This window comes from Pectinophora gossypiella, chromosome 22 (genome assembly GCF_024362695.1).
Source record: "Pectinophora gossypiella chromosome 22, ilPecGoss1.1, whole genome shotgun sequence".
Lineage (NCBI taxonomy): Eukaryota > Metazoa > Arthropoda > Insecta > Lepidoptera > Gelechiidae > Pectinophora > Pectinophora gossypiella.
The window spans coordinates 249,470-271,199 of NC_065425.1; the positions used below are offsets into that span (position 1 = coordinate 249,470).

Below are 21,730 nucleotides of genomic sequence, written 5' to 3' on the forward strand. Positions count from 1 at the left end.
TTATATTAATTGATATAATTTACAGTGGCTTCTTTATATATTTTTTACCCGACTGCGGGGAAGCAAAATGGAAGGTTATGTGTTTGACCGCTATGTATTTATCTTAAGTGGGTGAATAAGTAGGTGGGTGAATAGTAACCCTGACACCAGGGTTGATGGGGTTGGTAATCCACCTCACAACCCACACGATAGAAGAAGAGTAGGTCCTATTCTCTCGTGTAGGTTGGGAAGTCAATAACGAAAGTCATCACCCTGGTGTCAGGGTTACAGTCGCCAAAGGCCCCTGACATGGCTCACGTAACAACTACGGTCACGAGTACTTTGAAACCATGTCACATTAACTTTTTTGACAAATTGAACCGTAAGTCTCATTAAATGTCAAATATGATAGTGCGACAGGGTTCTAAAGTGGGTACATGATATTGCTCATGACTGTACATACTTATTTAAGTAAATAGTCGCGGGACCGACTGATTAACGTGCCCTCCGAAGCACGGATCGTTTTACTTCCGGAAAAATGATCAGCCTGCAAATTCCTAACTAAACTAGGGATCAAAAAGATTTTATTTGCGATTATGTCCCCATCGGGATTCGAACTGGATGGTGAGCCTAGTACGGTACGTGGACATTACACGAGGCATGTTACGGGCATTTGGTGTTTCTATAATAACTCTGACACCAGAGCTGACGAGGTCTCACAAGTCACAAGAAAGAATAAGTAAATGTGATTCAAATGTCATTAATTATTAGGCTGATAATTTTAATAAGGGTTAGAAAGTTTTTCAACGTTTAATCACAATGGTTTTACAAAGATAGTTAAATAGCCAATATCCACACATCTCTACCGACCATTCTCTATCAAGTTTTAAAGGTCTATTAAAGATAGAAAAGTTATTAACGACCCATCAACGAAACTAATGACGAAGTTCCTATACAAAAAACATAAAAGCGTTTGATATTGACAGACAATTAATTTGATATGAAACGTCACCGTGACATTGAAAGTAAGTATAACCCGTAAGAGTTAAATTGCCACGCCGCGTCGAATGGCTTGTATACAAGCGAGGTGCCTTGTAAATTCGCATGGGTTATAATGAGATAATAACACTATTAGTATATTATGGGCATTTTATCGCTGACAAGAGACAGCTTTTCTAAACGTCGATGGCCGTGAGAATGGGTGTATTTCCATTATCGACATATCATGTTGTTTGTACCGGGATGTGAGAAAAGATGTACCCGAGTAAAAAATACTTATAACTAGGTAAAAACCAAAAGCGTTGAATTAAAAAAGTTACCTTCAAAATGCAGAAAATCAAATCAAATCAAATATACTTTATTGCACAGAACTAAATTTCATCAATCAGACATAACACATGAATACAGTACAATTTGGGCGGCCTTATTGCTCTAGAGCATGGAGAAAATATTACGGGACCGACGGCTTAACGTGCCCGCGAAGAATCTTTTCTGTATTGTTTTTTTGTTTAATTTCATTAAGAGGTATAATTTCCTGAAATTTTTAAATGCTATTATTCTTGTCGTGTCCTTTTATAATTAACAATTTCTATTTCATTCTTTAAAAAGGTAGAATCAAAACATATAATTGCGACTTACATCCTTTGACCGTGGCGAGTCACGGATCACAACATGTGTTATCACACCTGTTGATCACAATCCGGCATTCTCTGACCGCCGGCGGTGGAGGCACTTTCCTCATCAGAGGGCAACGCCTCTTCAGTGGCAGCGGGGAGCGAGAAACTACCATGAGAAGACTGAGAGAAAAGGCCTTTATTATCAATAAGCACATAAAAAATCATAGGGTGATGACTACTTCCCACTAAGATTCCACTTACTATGATCCCGACGCACCACTTTCGATGTTTGCACTGGACAAAGTTCCATTTTCAAATTCAACAAACTCGACAAAGTCCAATTTCCAATATATACGAAGGAAATTTTAGGAAGGTGCAGGTCGTATCGTATCAGGAGGTGAAGGATTTGGCGGGAAGAAGAGAGCAATGGCGATTGCTCCACCAACAAGAGCGCAGCTCTTAAATAAAGAGAGCATCATTGTAATTATTATTGGACGGCCGCCAGAAGACATTCTCAAGCCTAGCGAGCAGATATGACTCCCCAATTACGAGGCAGTGGGCCAAAATATTCGTATAGAGTAAGTATAAGCTTAGATAAGTTGTTTCCGTAACCTAATATACTAAACTCTGAGTAACATTTAATAATGAGTCATTGTAGCTCGAGATAAAAAAAAATATTCGTAATATTTTAACTGCCTACACCTGTGGTTAGTTGTCAATATAGTAGCATGAAAACTGAGTGCGATACATGAGCGTTGAGTGATAGATCTCACTCGATTTTAGGACAGTCCAGAAAGGGTTAAGCCGCCGGAGGCCCGTGTTGCTCTATGGTTAACACGTATCATGGCATTTTCTAAATATTTTCTTGTACTTATATACCTGGCCTTAAACAATACATGAGACTGATGGAACATATTATTGCGACGTCGCCTTAAAGGGAAAACCAAGTAAGCGCTTTTTGAAAAATTACAAAGCGAAAAATAGACAAGCGAGTTGCAGATTTTTCCTGGGTATTTTTAAACCGGCTTGTGCAACTCTCTGAAAACCTGTTCATTAGAAATGAAATGAAAGAAATCTAAGGTTCTGTTGAAGAAAGTCACATCAGAATGTGATTTTTCAAAAAAGGCGCTTACTTGGTTTTTGTTAAAAGTTGACGAAATGCTTGTCGCTTTTACGCTACCAAAGAGACGTGCGTAACAGAGGAACTTTCCTAGCAATTGGCGGTCGATTAGCAGATCGCAATGGAGTGATAATGGCTGACTGAGAACTGATCACACGTGTGCTGATTATTGTGTACGGGCGTCATGTTGGTACTGCCAACAACTTGGTGCCGTCATGTTGGTATGTTGGTACAACGCCGGTAGTTATAGGTTATTGAGAATAGCAAATTGTTATTATTATAGTTTTTGTGCTTGTTTCCGTTGTTGATGTGTATGTTCTACATTCAATTTCTGATGATATCGAGAGCACCGTAGTGGAAGTTTCTTATGAGTGATGATGTTGGTGAAAGATGGAATTTCTCTCAGACGACGCCCTGAGCTGAGGTTCGCGCCCAACTCAGGCCTATTGTCTTTTTTGTGAGCTCCCCATTTGTCTGGCCAAGTAGTTAATGCCATCTGCGACAAAAAAGCTAACTTTTTCTTATGTGCCTTATTGTAGGTTTATTGTTGTGTGTCGAAAGATTGCAAACGTCTTGCTTAGTCAAAACCAAAATAGACAGTAGAAAGAAGCCACGCGTGTAATAGTCACATTCGTTTGTTTTTTGACGTGATTTGTTGTATATTTGACTCAGCTGATATTCACTCAAATTCAAATTCAAAAATATCTTTATTCAGTAGGTAACATAGTTACACTTTGAATCGTCAATTTTTACATAACGAACGTCTCATCCGCCTAAAACTACTGCAGCTTCTCACAACCTGTATAGCCGGGGAAAAGAAGCTGCAAGAAAAACCTCGGCACAGGGCCCTAGACGTTCTTTAAAAAAATAAAAAAAATACTAAAAAAATACACTACTAGGCCGGACAAATGGAAAATGCTGAGAGCTCTCACCCGTTGCAGGTTATGTATATTTGTAACAATAAATCGACCCTACTGTGTCGATAGCGATAACCGCCCAATGACGAACATTCTAACAACTCGCCAGTTTACAAATATATTACTGTCAGTAAACAACCAGCATCTCATAACAACCTTACGGCACATACAATAAACTGGATAGACCATAATGACGTTAAGATATTTCACGACAACGACAAATAGTCGCCGCGTGCGCACTTCGGTATGTAACGGTGATCATTGGTCATTTGACTACATATCGCCGGTTTAGCTAGATCACTCGATGATAGATGACGGTGTAACGGCGCATTGGCAACTACAGGCATTTCAATTATAATGAATCGGTAAACTCATTATGTTTGCTGTTTTTACTGATTAGTCGTAATGTAATGAATGTGTAATGTAAGGACACACACCATCTGAATCGATAAAATTATGATTGCTGTATATAAGGTCATTGACTGACTCACTCATCACGAAAGGAGATGGAAAACGGTGGGCCAAAATGTAACATATTGGAATATGGTCTAAAAAGTTGTCGGATTTTTTTATCTAAAAATACCAAAAGTCAACATAATTCTTAATCTACAAGCAGAGAAATATGAAAAAGATATATTTAGAAGTGTTCTCTCTTTATTTAAGAGCTGCGCTCTTGTCAGTGGAGTAATCGCCTTCATTACTCCATAGATTTAGAAGTGTTAGGAGTCTCAAATTTTGCACGGGGGTTTCTTTTAAGACATAAGTGCTCACTAAGAAATTAGAAATGGAATAGAATTTTGCGAAATTCAACCCCTACGCGGGTAAAAACTCGACTTTTCTTCTTCTCTTCTTCTTATCGTGAGGTGGAATACCAACCTCATCAACCCTGGTGTCAGGGTTATTACTTAGCCGTCAAAGGCCCCTGACATGGCTCATGTAACGACTACATACTTAATCAGTAAGTAGTAACCGGGACCAACGGCTTAACGAGCCTTCCGAAGCACGGATCATCTTACTTTCGGACAATCAGGTGATCAGCCTGTAATGTCCTAACCACACTAGGGATCACAAAGTGACAGTGACTCGACACTTTAAAAACTAGGATTTCACGCGAATGAAGTCGCGGGTAACAGCTAATAAAACAAACAACATAATCAAATGGTAGTTTCTCTAGTTATTAAATAACTTGTAATGTACCCTCGTTGATTTAAAACATGTGTAGCTGTTGCAGTTACTTATCATTTCTTCTCCTCAGCCATAACACCTTGCGAAATGACGTAAATTCAAAAATGTTACATTGACCTTCAACAAGTTTATCCATGATAATTACGTTGAATAAATGATCTTGATTTGATTTGATTTGTTGTCATAAAATTCTTATGATGGTGAGGCATATTGTGCCGGCTCAGCGCTCCCCATTTGTCCGGCCGAGTACTTAGTGATAGCTACAAAACACAACAGTTACCGACCCACAGGCCACTATCGATAGACAATGCATAATAAAAATAATTATCTAATTAAAACCTATCGATACTTTCAGTCCTAGAAATACGCTTATTCGATTTAGCATACTTTACAACTAATTCCATTCGCAATTTGAATCATAATAAATATAAATTAATATCCATGAACAGTTTTCGAAAGTGGACTACTTCGGTTTTCGTTTCTAGAAGTCAAATGTGTAACTGGCACAACATTTTTTTTTTATTATTCATTGAGTTTTTATTACTAGTAGTAGAGAACTTTTGCTACTTCTTTTTTTGTTAACTATTTCATGTTAGACATGTTTATTATTTTATTCCATACACATGATATTATAAAAAGAAATATGTACCTATTTTGTGATCATTGTTTTATATTTTAATTCATTTTATTCGTTTTATCTGATTTTATTAAATTTATTATTTTAATTTATTTGAATGTTTTATTATATAAATTATGGATCATTGTAATCTGAAATAAAGCAATTGTAATTTAATTTAATTATTAAGTTCGTGCCTGTAATCTCAGGGACCAAAATTTTTAACTTTCATACCTACATCCTTCTTCTTTCAACTCTTTTACGATCGCGAACTTTGGCTCAAGACATTGTCAGCCTACTATCTGGATAAATCCGGGTATCAGTGTTAGATTCCTAAGACGAATATGAAGATGCAGTGCCGTGGTTACGTATCATGACCAATGTTATAACTATTTCCTCAATTTAAAACGATATTCAATCGTGTACTGTTATGTCAATATGAAATTAAAGATTACGAATGTTAAACCAGATATGTGCACTGAACTCAAACAAATTTCATTCTGCATAGTGACAGGTAGGACAAGAGCTTTGATTTACGCAACCGACCGGAAAAAAGTAAAAAATAAGATGGCGGTCCAATATGGCGTCGTCACGTTCGGGAATATGGCGGCCGGTTCCAGTCGAATTATAGGTTATCTAATCCATTACTTTACTCATTGGCGATAACTTATAATATGATAGGATTTATTTTTTGTTGTGTTTGCTTCGTTATAGATTGTAGATAGACGAAATCTTGTTTGATGTAAAGTATTTTGAGTTGTATTCTCTCTCTTTCCTTGGAATATATTATTCCCATATGGAGACCAGGTCTGCCATTTACGCCTTCCTCTTTTGAGTCAAACTACAATGTCTTTAAAGATCCTCTCTGTATTACAATAGGCTGTTTATCTTCTGTTTTGTTTATCCCAATAATTGTCAATCCCAGCAAGCTATTCAAACACCTTTACTTTCGAAAGCTGCACGTTCAGTAAGTGTAAATTGTGCACAGTTTAGTTGAAACCATAGACGATACAACCTCTAGACTCCTAATAACAGACGAACGGGTTCTGTCAACAATTCTGGTAATAGATCAGATATAAAATGCTGTCCACCACTTCTGTGACATTTCTACGTGTTCGCGTGTGCGCGCGCGTTTGTTTGTTTGTGTGTGTGTCCGATTCTTGTGCCTGACATTAAGTGAGCCAATTAAAACGTAGAGTCCCGCTTCCACCATCGCATCGCCTCAGCTAGTTGATAGAATTAGGCGCCTATTTGGCAGTACCGCCGATGGTTGGAGCCCGCACGGCTCGGTCACAGGTCATACTTTCACAGATGCAAGATGAGCCTCGGATGCACCGCGGAAGATACTAATACATTGTGATCGTGTCCAGGTTAATACAATAGGTGGTGGTGTTACGGCGGTACTTTCGCTTTTAAGCACTGAAATTTAATAAATCCATTTACAACATTCGGATTGCGGAGTAGCCTGAACGATTTCTTATAGAGCCTTGGCTCTTGAACAAAAGAAGGAAGTCTTGAAGGTCTTGACCTTCTGTTTTATCCTCTTTTTACCGACTGGAGTGAAACAAAAAGGAGAGTTACGTGATTGGCCACTATATATGTGTGTGTATGCACGTCTGTTCCAACCTAACTTCTAAACCATCTGTCAGAAATTAACAAATGAGGTGTCACTAGAACCGTCTTGATTATCCGGTGGTTATAGGCTATGTGACGTCACGCTCAAATCAATGTGGCGCCGCAGTTTACCGCAGATGGCATTAACTATTTGGCCGGAAAAATGGGGAGCGCTGAAGGCTCTCACCCGTTACAACGTTTAAGACAACAGGCCTGAGGGTGCCCAGTAGGGCGCGAACCTCGGCTCAGGGCGTCGTCTGAGAGGCAAAATATTTGAAAGAATTAATCGAATCGGGTCGATAGCGATAAACGCTGATTGAGGGAAATCGTTGACCACGCCGGCGGGATCGGTATCGGGGTCCTGAAGTGTGGAAGTGTTGGTGTCGCGAGCTGATTGTCTGCCTCTATGGCTAGACCTTAATAACTAAGACCTCAAAATAATATAAATAAAAATATACGTTTAAAACCTAAAACCCGACTACGGAAAACAAACACAAGGGGAATGATAATTTGGACAAACGTCCGTCTTGATTTTTTTGTAATTCTTTAGTGGAAATTTGATATGATGTTATTGTCTTTTTTTGTGTGTGGCGCCTTTTATTAAACTATTTCTATTCTATTCTATTTTAAAAATCGCGCTTTGAAAAGTATGAAACAAGAAAATAGGTTTGTTCACCAACATTACCAACTGACATGGCAGTACCTACTTTCGCTTTCAAGCGCCTAAATCTAAAACCAATCATGTAATAAGATCAGCCTCTTACTATCACTTGTCCTTTCATCATTAGGAATGTATTCGTAATACACATCAATACTCATCGGAAATGAAAACCTGTAATTGGCTGTTTTGTTTGTGTTTTTAAATCGAAATTGTTTTGTTTTGTAAGCTGTTGGTTTTCCAGGTAATAAATAAATAAAACATTTACGGATGTTCAATAGACAACAGTCACTGTATTACTGAGTTTCTTGTTTTTTTTTCAGTCATAACAAGCCTAACAGATGTTAAAGCACATAATAACGGGTTCTTACCGCGTTTAAATGGGGATATGAGACTTCCGATATTCATTTAAACGCGGTAAGAACCCGTTATTATGTGCTTTAATTATGATAATAACCGCGTAAACTTAAAACAATCTAACAGATGTTGCTTCCTAATTACATTTTGAATCAAGCTTAAGACGTAGTATTCCTTATTCTATGGCTTAAGCCAGTTTCTAACTTTTATATAGTGCTGATTCAGCACACACTATCTAAGTTTATTTTCTTATACCTGTCATTTTCTTATCCGCCAAAAAGGAAAGGGATGGGTAATCGGCATGCATGAAATTTATGGAACACACGTAAATTTAAAGTTAAATTGAAAAGTACCCTCTTAAGATTTTATACTGGCCAATAACCTAAACGCATATCAGCGAGATACCTTTTGTAATCATCCGTAATGCGTATTGTGTTGTGATGGCTTGTGTTGTGTTGTGTCTCATCAGAAACGATCGCGGTTGAATCAGAGCTGTATTGATTCAAAATATCTTCATGAGGCGTCAGAACATAACATATAAACGTGTAAACTAGCCATCTCGTCACGACACGTCACGTCACAACACATCAGACAAATATAAATCCGCCTTTGCTTATCGTGTAAATATATAATAATATTGCGATGTGGTTGTATTTTAATAAATAACATTCTCTGTATAATTTAAAAGCTACTTGTCTCTATAATTTCCGATTGTAAACTACTCGTATTATTCGTGTTATCTGACTACAACATGACGTAACACGTGATCGACGGATCGTGCCATTGATTTACTTTCTAACTTGTGTAGTGGATCACAAACAAAACTTCGTCAAAAATATACAAAAATAAAATTATTTCTCTCACTAGCTTAGAACTTAAATACAATATCCAATCTATACGGGTACAGATTAATGAAGCAGGCGAAAGACTGGTGTCTGTGATAGGCGTAGGCCTGTGTTACAGATCACCAGGCCCCAACCTTCGGACATCACGGAATAGATAGTATGCTTATACAGCGAGCTAATTTTATAATATTTTATATAAAAAAAAAAGCTAATTATGTGGGTGAATGTGTATGTGGTTTTATGTGAGTGTGTGTAAAAGTGAGTATGAGTGTGTAACCCTACGATCAAGGTCTTGGGATCGGAATCTGTTGATTGACATCATCATCATCATCATGTCCTAATCTTATCCGGCGACGGCGACTCCTGATGTCTACCCCAAGGCTGTTGTTGTGGGCTCTGATGTGGCTGGCGACACCGACGACTTGAAGGTTCGGTCTCACACTCAATTCGTCAAGCCACCATTATTCAAAAATATACACTTCTATATCGACTGTATGAAGCTATAGCGGACCACTGTAACACTGCGTTACGGTGTTACTTATTTGGGTTGCCACAATCGTCTTCTCCCTAGCGTTCGTTATCCTGTTTTTAACAGGGACCGCTTACCTAACCTGAAGATTTGACAAGTCCGGTATTTTTACAGAAGCGACTGCCTGTCTGACCTTCCAACCCGCGAAGGAAAAAACATTTATGATCCAAACATGAATTCGAAAAACGATTTCGAAAATCATAGGTTTCGGCGTGTTCTGGATTCGAACCGGCGACATTACAGTGAGAGTGAAGCGTTCTTCCAACTGGGCTACCATGGCTCCCATACCTGTCATATAATAATTCATATATTATGGTACAGAACACACACAGATAAATATGTATATATATATATCACCACATATAATAATATAAATTATTTATTTATTTATAAAAAAGGTATACCAACAGCTTATATAATAAAGCATTAAATAAAATAAAAGTTACATCAGGAATTAGACTGTTACATAAGCCAATTATAGGTGCACACAACATTTGCAGTGTAAGACAACGTAATCGTTTAGTAGATAACTAAATTATACAGATATAATTTGTTTTAAAATTTAATAAAAAAATAATCTAAAATCAATCAAATAATAAATAATTATTATATTATATAATTATATAAATAATCAATAATTATTATTTAATCATAATAATTATTATTTATTATTATTATTTAATTAACTAACTCAGTCGCTGGTTAGGAGCAGAGAGTTGCCGTTCTATATATAGTATTATTAATAATTATTATATGACATAGTTTATTTTAAATGTGATTGGTCGCTATACAGAACAACTATTGCAGTCGGTGTAAAAGTTACAAACTAATCAATACATTAATCGGTTTCCTTGTATACTCGCTATCTGCTTGATCTGGTTAGATCTGGCTAGATCGGAATTGAAAGTCTAGCGTTTCTTGCGGATATCTGCGTCAATCTATTACGAGTAGTTCAATGATTGACAAGTCTTGACGCTGTTACTTAATAAATTACTTTCCTGTTCATTTTGAGATCAGGTATTGAGCGATGTTATAATTTTATCTGTGCGACTGTGGACATCCTTACCTCCCGCCATCAGAGTAGCTAATTCTCTTCAGAGTTTAAAAAATCTGTTACGTGCTCATTACTTGTCGCTGTGTAGATGTTAATATAACATAATAATCAACAAAATGACATAGTTATTTTATCAATTTCGTATCGATATCGTTAGCAATATGAAAGCAAAGTGTCATGTCCGGATATTTTTCAAATACTTTTTTTAACTGTTATATGTGATTAAATCATACCGATATAGACTGACTTGCTTACGTGATCTTATGATTTAAAAAAAACTACCGTCTTCATTTTATTTCCTTTTTCCTTCTAATGATGATCTAAACTGACACCATGAATTAATTTCTTTCCTAATAATAAAAACCTAATGTACTTCCAGAGGGACTAATCACAAACTACATCATAAAATCTAAAACTCGTTACTTATTTTATATTTAAACATGTAAGTATATACACATATTTATGACGTACAAATAGGTATGTATGCTAATGAAAAAATACATAACCCTTTATAATAATAATATTTTTCAGATTTTACTAAAAGTAGTGACTTAAACCGGGAGTCCTTCTGGAAGAACTAAAAAAAAACGTAATTTTTTCAAAAATGTCTTCTATTCATCCTTACATAGGTCTCCACTTAATTTGAACCCGACCGGATAACTCTAACATATTAAAATTTGTACTTGAAGTGCTCGGCCTTTACGACTACAAAAATTTGGTCCTTTTCAAGGTACCACCTTCGATTATTACTTCGAAATCGTAATTATGCTTCGGCGTTACGAGGATAAGTCACATAAAAAAACCTCCCATTACTATCTTCCAATTTAAAACCAAGACACATATTTAAGGATCAACATCATACTGGCTCGTCAACAAAAACGGTATTTCACTTGCCAAAGTTTTACTTTCTCAACGTGTAGGGCTGTTTCCCTTTCACTCGGTGGAGCTATCGGGTTTATAATAATTAATTGTCGAGTGTCGGACTTTCTCTGGTCGCCACCTGATGTGTGTTACGTTACTGGTCGCGCATGTGTGAACCAGTGATGGCATAATGACAAACTAGTCGAACGTCCAATATTATAGTTGAATGTGCTGGGAGGTTTTCTGGCCACGTCTTTCCCTCAGCGTTACAGATTCCGATGTGGTAGTAGTTTTACAGCTAGTTACATAATGGTGCTAATTCCTGTAAATACCATCTAATTTTATTTTAAGTTATATCTGTCATTTTCTTATCCGCCGAAAAGGAAAGGGACGGGTAATCGACAAGCATAAAACTTATGGAACACACGTCAATTTTAAGCACAAATCTAAACCAACCGTCTAAAAATTTTTCATCTGTCAATAACCCGACACATTCATTTACTCATTCTTCCTAAAATTAAGAGCTGTGAATCATCCGTCCCTTTCCTTTTCGACGGATATGAAAATGACGGATATAACTTAAAATAAAATTAGGCGGTGTCTGCAGGAATCGGGGCCAATATGTAATTTAATTTTTCGACGTTCAAAAAGCGCTAAATTTGTAAGCCAATTTTGAAAAATAAATATTTTTGAATTTTGAATCTGTCGAACAAGACTCAAATTCAAAAATATCTTTATTCAGTAGGTATCATTTTTTTACCTTTCATGGGTTTGCTCTTTGCCCCAGACTTGCCCGAAAGCATTGACGAGGCCTAAGATGGAGCGAGCTCGCCCAGAAGGTGCCTGTTCACCCTGGCCTTGAAAGTACCCGGGTTATATGCATTCAGAAATACAGAAGACGGCAGAGAATTCCACTCCTAACACCTAACATAGTTGCACTTTGAGTCGTGATTTTTTTCATAACGAACGTCTCATCCACCTAAAACTACTGCAGCCTCTCACAACCCGTATAGCCGGGGAAAAGAAGCTGCCAGAAAAACTTCGGCATATAGTCCTAGACGTTGCTTCTATGCTGTTCTGGGAGCATATAAAAAACATAGAACACGTTCAGCTGCTTCTCTTCCCGGGCATGTCGTAAAAACCGACAGAGGGATTGTGTCCTCTAACATGATGGACTAATGTTATGGGCGATAGGCTGATCCCTTATCACCATAAGGTTCATCATATCCATCTTTGGACTTCGTATCAACAGTGGCTGCAAGTTGTCTTTGATTACTTGTGGCTCTGCCCACCCCATTAGGGATTACGGGCGTGAGTTTATGTATGTATGTATGTAGTCCTAGACGTTAAAAATAAACACAAAATAATGTTATAAAATTTATTCATTAGGATGCCTAATAAGTTAATTCCACCCACTTCATTCCATCTACGGACAAGACGTCTGCAGGTATTTCATCCCTATGTTGTGGATATACCACCAATCCGCAAACGTTTTGCCTCTTCCTTTTTGATGAGAACAGCAAAGGACTGGAACTGTCTGCCGTCGTCTGTTTTTCCAACTCGTTATAATCTGGGAGTCTTCAAGGCTAGAGTGAATAGGCATTTGCTGGGTACACGTGATCCACCGTAGACCACATCGTCACTTACCATTACGTGAGATTGAACCTTGAGGTCAAACGCAAGCTTATTTTATTTAAAAAAAATGATATTTATTTAAGTAGGTACAATATTATTTTCTGTCAACTCTTATCGTCATCATCATCAGCCCATTAACGTCCCCACTGCTGGGGCACGGGCCTTCCCTATGGCTGGATAGGGAGAACGGGCCATAAACCACCACGCGGGCTCAGTGCGGATTGGTGGTTATTAACGACTGCTAATGCAGCCGAGACCAAAAGCTTAACGTGCCTTCCGAAGCACGGAGGAACTCGAGATGAAAACTTTTTTTTTGTGGTCACCCATCCTATGACCGGCCTTTGCGAAAGTTGCTTAACTTCAACAATCGCAGACCGAGCGCGTTTACCGCTGCGCCACCGAGCTCCTCACTATCTGTCAACTCTATTGAATATAAAATCTCCGATACAAATAAAACCATTTTCAATGTCTCACGTTTATCAAGTGTACAATCGGGCCAATAACATGTTTATGTGTTTCCTTAAAAGTTCAGTTCTTTCGCGTTTTACTCCCGTTTTTATTTTTACGACGTTGTAACTTCACACCACGCGCTTAATTTTCTCACCCAGTGTGTTTATTCGATACATTTTATTGCTTTTTATTTTATTGACAATATTTTTACTGTTTTTAAAGTGTTTACTGAGCCGACAAGACTTTCTTTACATTCTGTTTTTTTACCGTTTATTACGATATCTCTTTGGTTTTAGGAATTTATATTCAATGTTATTTTGAAGTTATGTTGCAGTTATTAGTTTTAGTCGCATTTGGTTAAAAGGGTTTAATATCCACTTATAGAATTGCATTCCACAAGTGTGAATTGCATTCCTTGTGAATTTCAAATTACATAGTTAGGAATCGTTTTATTTTTCATTAATTTCATATTTATATTTAAATGGTACGTATAAAGGCGCACGGCCTTGATCAATGGGTTCTATGTGATTGTCAGATGGCTTTTATATTGTAAGCGTAGGTAATTGGATAAGGGTAAGATGCTGACACAACGGAAGCAGCCCCTACCCTCATACCGGCAGTCTCAGGGCAACGGGCAACACGCGTACTAATCCTTCTGACAGAACATGTGATTTGTTATGTAACAAATGTGTGATGGTATCAGCTGATATATATTTGGACAATAATAGACTCTGAACTTTAATACAGTGTTTTACTTCTGAAATTCCTAACGCACAAGCCAAGTCACCTAGAAGTCCTGCCAACCCTATAGGGCCGCACATATTTATATACCATCTTCTTCAGGAAGTTTTTTTTTAAATAAAATAGGTAAGTAAGTAGGTTAGAAAGTAGGTTACTAAAAATACTACGCCTTCCGGCTCCAAGTGTTAAGTCGTATCTTTCACCAGGGTTGGTCGTTTTGTCGTGTTAGTGTCACGTTACATGAAAGCGGTTATGTGCGCGTGCGACAGATGACGACCACATGTGACGCGAGGAGGGTAATGACCTTTCAGACATGCTAATGATAACTATTACATGGATTGAAGCGACTTCGATGGAATTCGAAGGGTTAGGTACTTTTCTTAATATCTTATTCCTTATACCCGAAGGACGTAATGTACGATCCTGACGACCATAAAAGCAGCTAATCAGCTCGCTACAACAATCCCTTCAGGACCCCGATACCAACCCCGCCGGCGTCAACGATTTCCCTCATTAAGCGCTTATCGCAATTGCCCCACTAGAGCCGATTAATTCTTTCAAATATAATCCTCTCAGAGGACAATCTGAACCGAGTTTATGCCTAACTGAGAACCCTCTGGCCTGTTGTCTTAAATTTTCCGCCCCATTTGTCCGGCCAAGTAGTAAATGCGATTTGCGGCAAATCTACAATAAGCAAAGTTATTAAAAAAGTATCCTTCCTTAAGATGAAGAGATTGAGTAAAAACATGATAGATGAAAACTTGAGGATACAATACATATGCATTTGATATTTGAATTTAGAACCTTATTTAAGTTTCCACGCTCACGATGTGAAGTCTACGATAGTTTACATGGACAGTAAATGCTGATGATGATGCACGTTCAATATCCACGGAAGTGGTGCTCACAAATCGCCGGAAAACATCGCTTCAAGGGATGCATCGTGAGAAAGAGTCGAACCTTCACGTTAGTACACCTTCACATGCAATAAAACTCCTTGGAATGGCTCTATTGCAGGCGATATAGCGACTAGTTTATATGAACTTGGCTTATGTTATAATAAAAAATAATAATAATAAAATCAGCGAATCCCAGCCCGGGCCTAAACCAATGATTTTTAAATTTTAATGTGTGGATAATATAAAGATTACCGAGACCCTTTTTTCCGCATAATGTTGTTTGTCCTATTTTAATTACGCATAACCGGTTAGGCATATTTTTTTTAGTCATAATCGTCTTTTGGCATAATGGTTACTTGTCATACTGTTTTAATTAGCATAATGCTTGTTAAGCCTGATGATGTTTGCGCTATTCTTGTAGGTTTATCAGATTTAACTTGTCATGTTTATTTAAATAGGTATGAATTTATGCTTTATTATATTATGTGTAGTTATGCCTAATGCCTTTTATGCGTAACGATTATTCATCACATCACTAATTTAAGAGCCACGCTCTTGTCAGTGTAGCAGTCTCAATGCTACTTTTTTAGGGAAACATAGGGTAGTGGTTTCCCTCGAACGTGGTGATGGTAACGATTATTACGAATAGTAAATATATATCTCTCTCTCTATTTAAGAGCTGCGCTCTTGTCGGTGGAGTAATCGCCATTCCTCTCTTCTTCCCGCCAAAACCTTCACCTCCCGATACGACACGACCTGCACCTTCTCTTTTATATAAATAAATATATGCCATTCAAATTTATGACATAAAATTTTATGCAATAAAATAGGGAAACTGATTAACATGTGTTCAGCGGTGAAGAAAAACATTATGAGGAAACCCACATTCCCTAGAAATACCTTTCGACGGTATGTGACCTAACCTATATTGGTCTGGGAATGTCACCACCTTGTAGTGGTTATATTCACCAAGGATAATGTTATACCATCGGAATCAAACGTTAAGAAATGCTAATTAAAATACATAATAACGGGTTCTTACCGCGTTTAAAGTAGGGATATGAGACTCCTGATATTTCGACACTGTTGCAAATGCCATGATCACGGGATGACCCGTTATTATGTGTTTTAATTATGATAATAACCGCGTAAACTAAAAACAAAGTTAAGAAATGCTTCTGGTATAAATTAGGTTAGGTTAGGTTAGCATCAGCACCCATGTGCTTTTTATCAAATGACTCGTCAACATATTCGCTATTCGTAAACAATGGGACCTGTAGCCCTAATGCGCCTGTTATATTCACATTACATCGTCGCCCGCGCATCCACCGATTTAAATTTATAACTATCACGCATGCGCGGTAGAACATCATGTAATTCAACCTGTAGCCTTGGGGCAAATCGACTTACCTCTGTATTATCTGTGTAATCTCTTTTTAATTGACCTAATTTTTGGTATTCAAATGATGTGATGATGAGTAGAATACGAGATACGAGGTAGGATATTAGGAAGGTTTATTGTAATTGTAGGGCCTTGTTTTTACCCGACTGCGACAAAAAGGAGGGTTATGTTTTTGTACTTTAATCTATGCAATATTGTATTGTATTGATGGAGGCCTGAGGCATATTATAATGGTTATAAAACTTTCGTACATTCTTTGATTCTAAATTGTTGTTTTCTTTTTGTGTGTTCGGCTGTGCTTTGATTAGCTGAAGTAGCCATAATTGTGATATTTTTGTACTTAACATATATATATTTGAGTTATAAGTAAGTAATTGCATTATTTCTATACGTAGTAACTAAATCTCACCTGAAATAGTTTTACATAACCTCTTCTAGAAAATAAAATTATGTTTTTGACATTTGATCAGACAAAAAGATTATGAATAAGATAGAGAACGTAATGGGTCCATGGATCTATAAATAAATCAATTTCTTCCACGCTAAGTTGTTCTGGAAGAAATTCCTGTTTAGCAATATGACTACCGATTGTACCTCTTTTGTGTCTTATGTAGTTGTCCTATTTGTTATGTTTATCTTTGTGCAAATAAGCGTTTTGTACGTCCCACTGCTGGGCACAGGCCTCCCCTCAGTTCACCGAAGGGGGTATGGAGCATACTCCATCACGCTGCTCCACTGCGGGTTGGTGGAAATGATTATACGGCTAAAAGCCGGGACCAACAGCTTAACGCGCCATCCATAAACATCTTACTTTTCAGACAATCAGGTGATTCAAGCCTGCAATGTCCTTACCAAACAAAGGACAGTGTCACAGATTGATTTCGATAATGTCCCCATCGGGGATGACCGGACTTCCAGATCGTGAGCCCAACGCTCTAACCACTAGACCATGGAGGCTGTTCAAGATTAATCATAACAGTTATTAATTACACATAACATCTCTAGTTCCGCCATAATTATGATTATTATGAGCTTCTTAACAATAAATGTAGAGCAGTCATCTACCATCGCGTTGATATCATCTTGATGTATTTTGAATTTAATTTCCTTACATAAGTTTGTTTATATAAATGTTACTACATTTTGTTTGATTGTGCCGGATGAAGGAAGCAGTAATATTTTGATTATGCCTTAATTGCGTTTCCATGTTTGGTGTTATATTTGCCCAGCCTTCACTGGAGGTTGCTTTGATTATCATAAATTAATGAGGTGACTCATTGTTATGTAAGGTGCTATTGAACTTGAGGGTTGGTATCATTTCAGCTGCAGGCATCAATTTGACCGACTTCAACACAGAAGGAGGTTATCAATATGTATATGTAATATTGTTGGAATTGCACCATATTCATTGTTTGAGGTTTACGCGGTTATTATCATAATTAAAACACATAATACCGGGTTTTTACCGCGTTATTATCAGACTCTCATATCCCTGATAATAACGCGGTAAGAACCCGGTATTATGAGCACAATATTCGCCTATCGGAGCAACCATCAACCTCCAGTACCTGCAAACCGAGCAAATTTTCCGGTTCGCGAGTCCAACGCTCAACCACTAGACCATAGGGGTCGTTATGTATGTTGTTATAAGGCTCATTGAGATTTGATTTAATGCACGGATGTATGGAATATTCTTTCTTTTTTTATTCCCGAACCACGCTTATACACCTCCACCTTAGTCTCAATCAAAAATCAGTCATCAAACTCAAATGCTCATAGCGTGTATAATTAACGATTATTGAAGGCGTAGAAGCGTGAAGTCGCGCGACGCGGCGGCACGCCTAATGACGCGACCACACGCGACGCGACGTCTCGTCCATCATCGCGGGACACTCTCGGAAGCAACACACCACCTGTTCATGGTCGAGATTATGCCAAAGGAAACAATTCAAAATATAACCATGTGCAGCCGTCCGTCTTATTATCCGTCTTGCTTTTTTGTAATTGTTTTAGTGGAAATTTGATTAGGATGTTGTTGTCTTTTTTTTTGTTTGTGGCGTCCTTTATAATAAACTATTACTATTCTATTCTATTTTCTATTCTGCAGTTAAATTCTGTATTATAGTCTGGCTACAATACACTTTTTTGCTCTACTTTAATTTATAAATAAGTACGTATTTATAATACGCTTTACGTTTAATTGCATATAGTCGTTCCATAACCTTAACAAGATAGCATTTAATAGTATCAGAGTAGACAGAGCCGCCAACAACAACATGCAATACTAACTCATTCTGACATTCACATAACACAAACTTACGCACGACTATATTCTTTCCCGGGATAGTCAGAGATACTTTCATCCCAAGATGAAATAATTACCCACGCATGTGGCACTGAACACAGTGTCAATTTTCCTACTGGGCACACCTAAAAGAAAATCATTTTGTTTTATTCCACTCTTTTGTCATGAAGGGTTCATTCGTTTCTTGAGGTATGGATTGGAATTTTCGTCAATGTAAACTAAATGGTCACATCATGCACAACACCATCCGGAAGCTTTCACACACACCGTCCAGTGAGTTCGAGCACATTTCGCTGGAAGCGTCCGCGCCGCGCACGCGTCTGTCTCTCACGCTCACTACTCTGTGCTGCAAGCGTGCCCGCTCGCGGCATCACGCATTACTCTGTGCATGTTCGAAATTTTAAAATATACAAGTTTTTGGATGCCATTTTGAATTTGTTTCTTTTATATTTCAATAAAGGGGTTTTGCGTTCGTATATTTTATCGAATTTTTTACTTTTTTAAAAGACTGTGTTGTGTGGACATATCCGGTGTTCAGTGATAGTGCTTTAGATTGGATTTGCTCTATTGTATACGGTAAGTTTGAATTATGGTAATTTTCTATTTCATTGTTGAAATTATTTTTTATTGCCAAAATTCGGTTTGAACTTTGAAAACAATGGTACAGTTCAATGACATATGTTAATAATATAAATTAGAGATTAAATTGAGCGGAAGTAAGAAAATAAAGGTTAATAGTTGAAACACAAAATACCTGATTTTAACGCGGTAAGAACCCGGTATTATGTGTTTTCATTAGGTTAGGTATAAATGACCGTTGTACATTTATAGTTTCGATGATGTGAAACCATACGGGGGTAGTTTTTTTTGACGAGAGTTATTGTAGGATTGCCTCAGATGGCATTAATTGATTGTCCGGACAAATGGGGAGCGCTTACGGCTCTCACCCGGTACTGGGGTAGCAAAGCTCTACGGTTAGAAACAATGTATTAAATAAAATTAAGACGAACTTTTTTGGTTGACGAGATCCCTTAACATGGAGTATGACATAAGTATAAAATTCAACTGATTCTTCTTCTTCTATCGTGTGCGTTTTGAGGCGAATTACTAACCTCATCAACCCTGGTGTCAGGGTTACTATTGAGCCGCCAAAGGCCCCTGACATGACTCATTTATAACGACTACGTACTTACACAGTAAGTAGTAACCGGGACCAACGGCTTAACGTGCCTTCCGAAGCACGGATCGTCTTACTTTCGGACAATCAGGTGATCAGCCTGTAATGTCCTAACCAAACTAGGGACCACAAAGTAATTTTTGTGATATGTCCCCACTGGACCTCCGGATCGTGAGTCCAACGCTCAACCACTGGACCACGGAGGCCGTTATTCAACTGATTGATTTCTATAAACTTAGGCAGATCCATAAGTACCCAAAAGTCAACTTCCAGACACACATGGTATTGAATTTCTGATAAATTTATCGTATCCATCTTACATCGGTACATGATACGGTCACCAACCCCTACATTGTTCAACACGATACACATTTCCTTAGACGCATTTTCAACGATAACATGTTTGGGGAGCAACGGGAAACGAATACTAAAGTTCCGGCCAAGTAGTTAATGCCACCTGCGCCAAATCTACAATAACACACGTCAAAAAATAGGATACTAAAGCGTATCATCATCATCATCAGCCGTACGACGCCCACTGCTGGGCATAGGCCTCCCCCAAGGATCTCCACGACGATCGGTCCCGCGCTGCCCGCATCCAACGGCTTCCCGCGACCTTCACCAGATCGTCGGTCCACCTTGTAGCGGGCCTACCCACTGAGCGTCGTCCGACACGTGGTCGCCATTCCAGAACCCTTCCGCCCCATCGGCCATCGGTTCTCCTCGCTATGTGTCCTGCCCACTGCCACTTCAGCTTTGCAATTCTCCGAGCTATGTCGGTGACTAGTTCTCCTGCGGATCTCCTCATTTCTGATTTGATCCAGCAGGGAAATACCGAGCATAGCTCTCTCCATTGCCCGCTGAGCGACACCGAGCCTCCTCACGAGACCCATCGTAAGCGGCCACGTCTCACTGCCGTAGGCGTAGGCTAAAGCGTATAAGCTCTCATAATTATATAGCATAGACGCTGTTATGGGAGCGAATAAAAATACATAGAAACGTTCAGCTGCTTGTATTTTCGGGCATATCGTAAAATCCGACAGAGGGGTTGTGTTCTTTCTAACATGGTGGACTGGTACTCTTTTAACGTGACTTACTGTAGATTTACCGAAAAAAACATGACTGGAAACAATAATAATTGTTATTAAAATCATATTCGAATATGATTTTTCATAGAACGCTCACGTGGTTTTCATTATATATTATGTTTTCTTGTTTTTTTATTTCGTAGTTTTCCGTCTTGATTTTGTGTAATTGTTTTGTGATAATTTTAAATTATATTATTGTCTTGTATTTGTGTGTGGCGTCCTTTTGTAATAAACTATTTCTATTCAATTCTATTCTATTCTATCTACTCTTCTTTTTATCGTGTGGGTTGTGAGTTGGAATACCAGTCTCATCAACCCTGGTGTCAGGGTTATGATTGGGCCGCCAAAGGCCCCTGACATGGCTCATGTAACGATTACTCACTTACATCAGTAAATAGTAACCGGGACCAACGGCTTAACGTGCTTTCCGAAGCACGCATCTTACTTTCGGACAATCGGAATAATAATTATTTTTTGATTCTATTCTATAAGGCAATCATCTGCAACTGTTAGTCAATTTATCACGCCGTAAGCAGCCTGTAGCAGGATCGTTATAGTTGAAAGTGTTCAAGCATTACTTACTCACCTACTAACACATCTGATCTCTAAACTGTCTGTAAAAGTTATGATCAGTTTCCGTAATCGTCTGTTTATAACAGACTGGTTTAGCTACTTGCCCCAG

At 38.0% G+C, this 21,730-nt stretch overlaps 1 protein-coding gene across 3 annotated transcripts in view; it reads left to right on the top strand.

Moving 5' to 3' along the window:
• Positions 1-19,090: 19,090 nt before the first annotated feature.
• The window catches only part of LOC126377068 (uncharacterized), a 450,327-nt gene continuing 447,687 nt past the window's right edge, over positions 19,091-21,730 (top strand). For all 3 annotated transcript variants that reach the window (XR_007567785.1, XR_007567784.1, XM_050024705.1), the window contains exon 1: positions 19,091-19,359. The gene's annotated coding sequence lies outside the window, so the exon portion shown is untranslated. The remainder of the gene's footprint in view (positions 19,360-21,730) is intronic.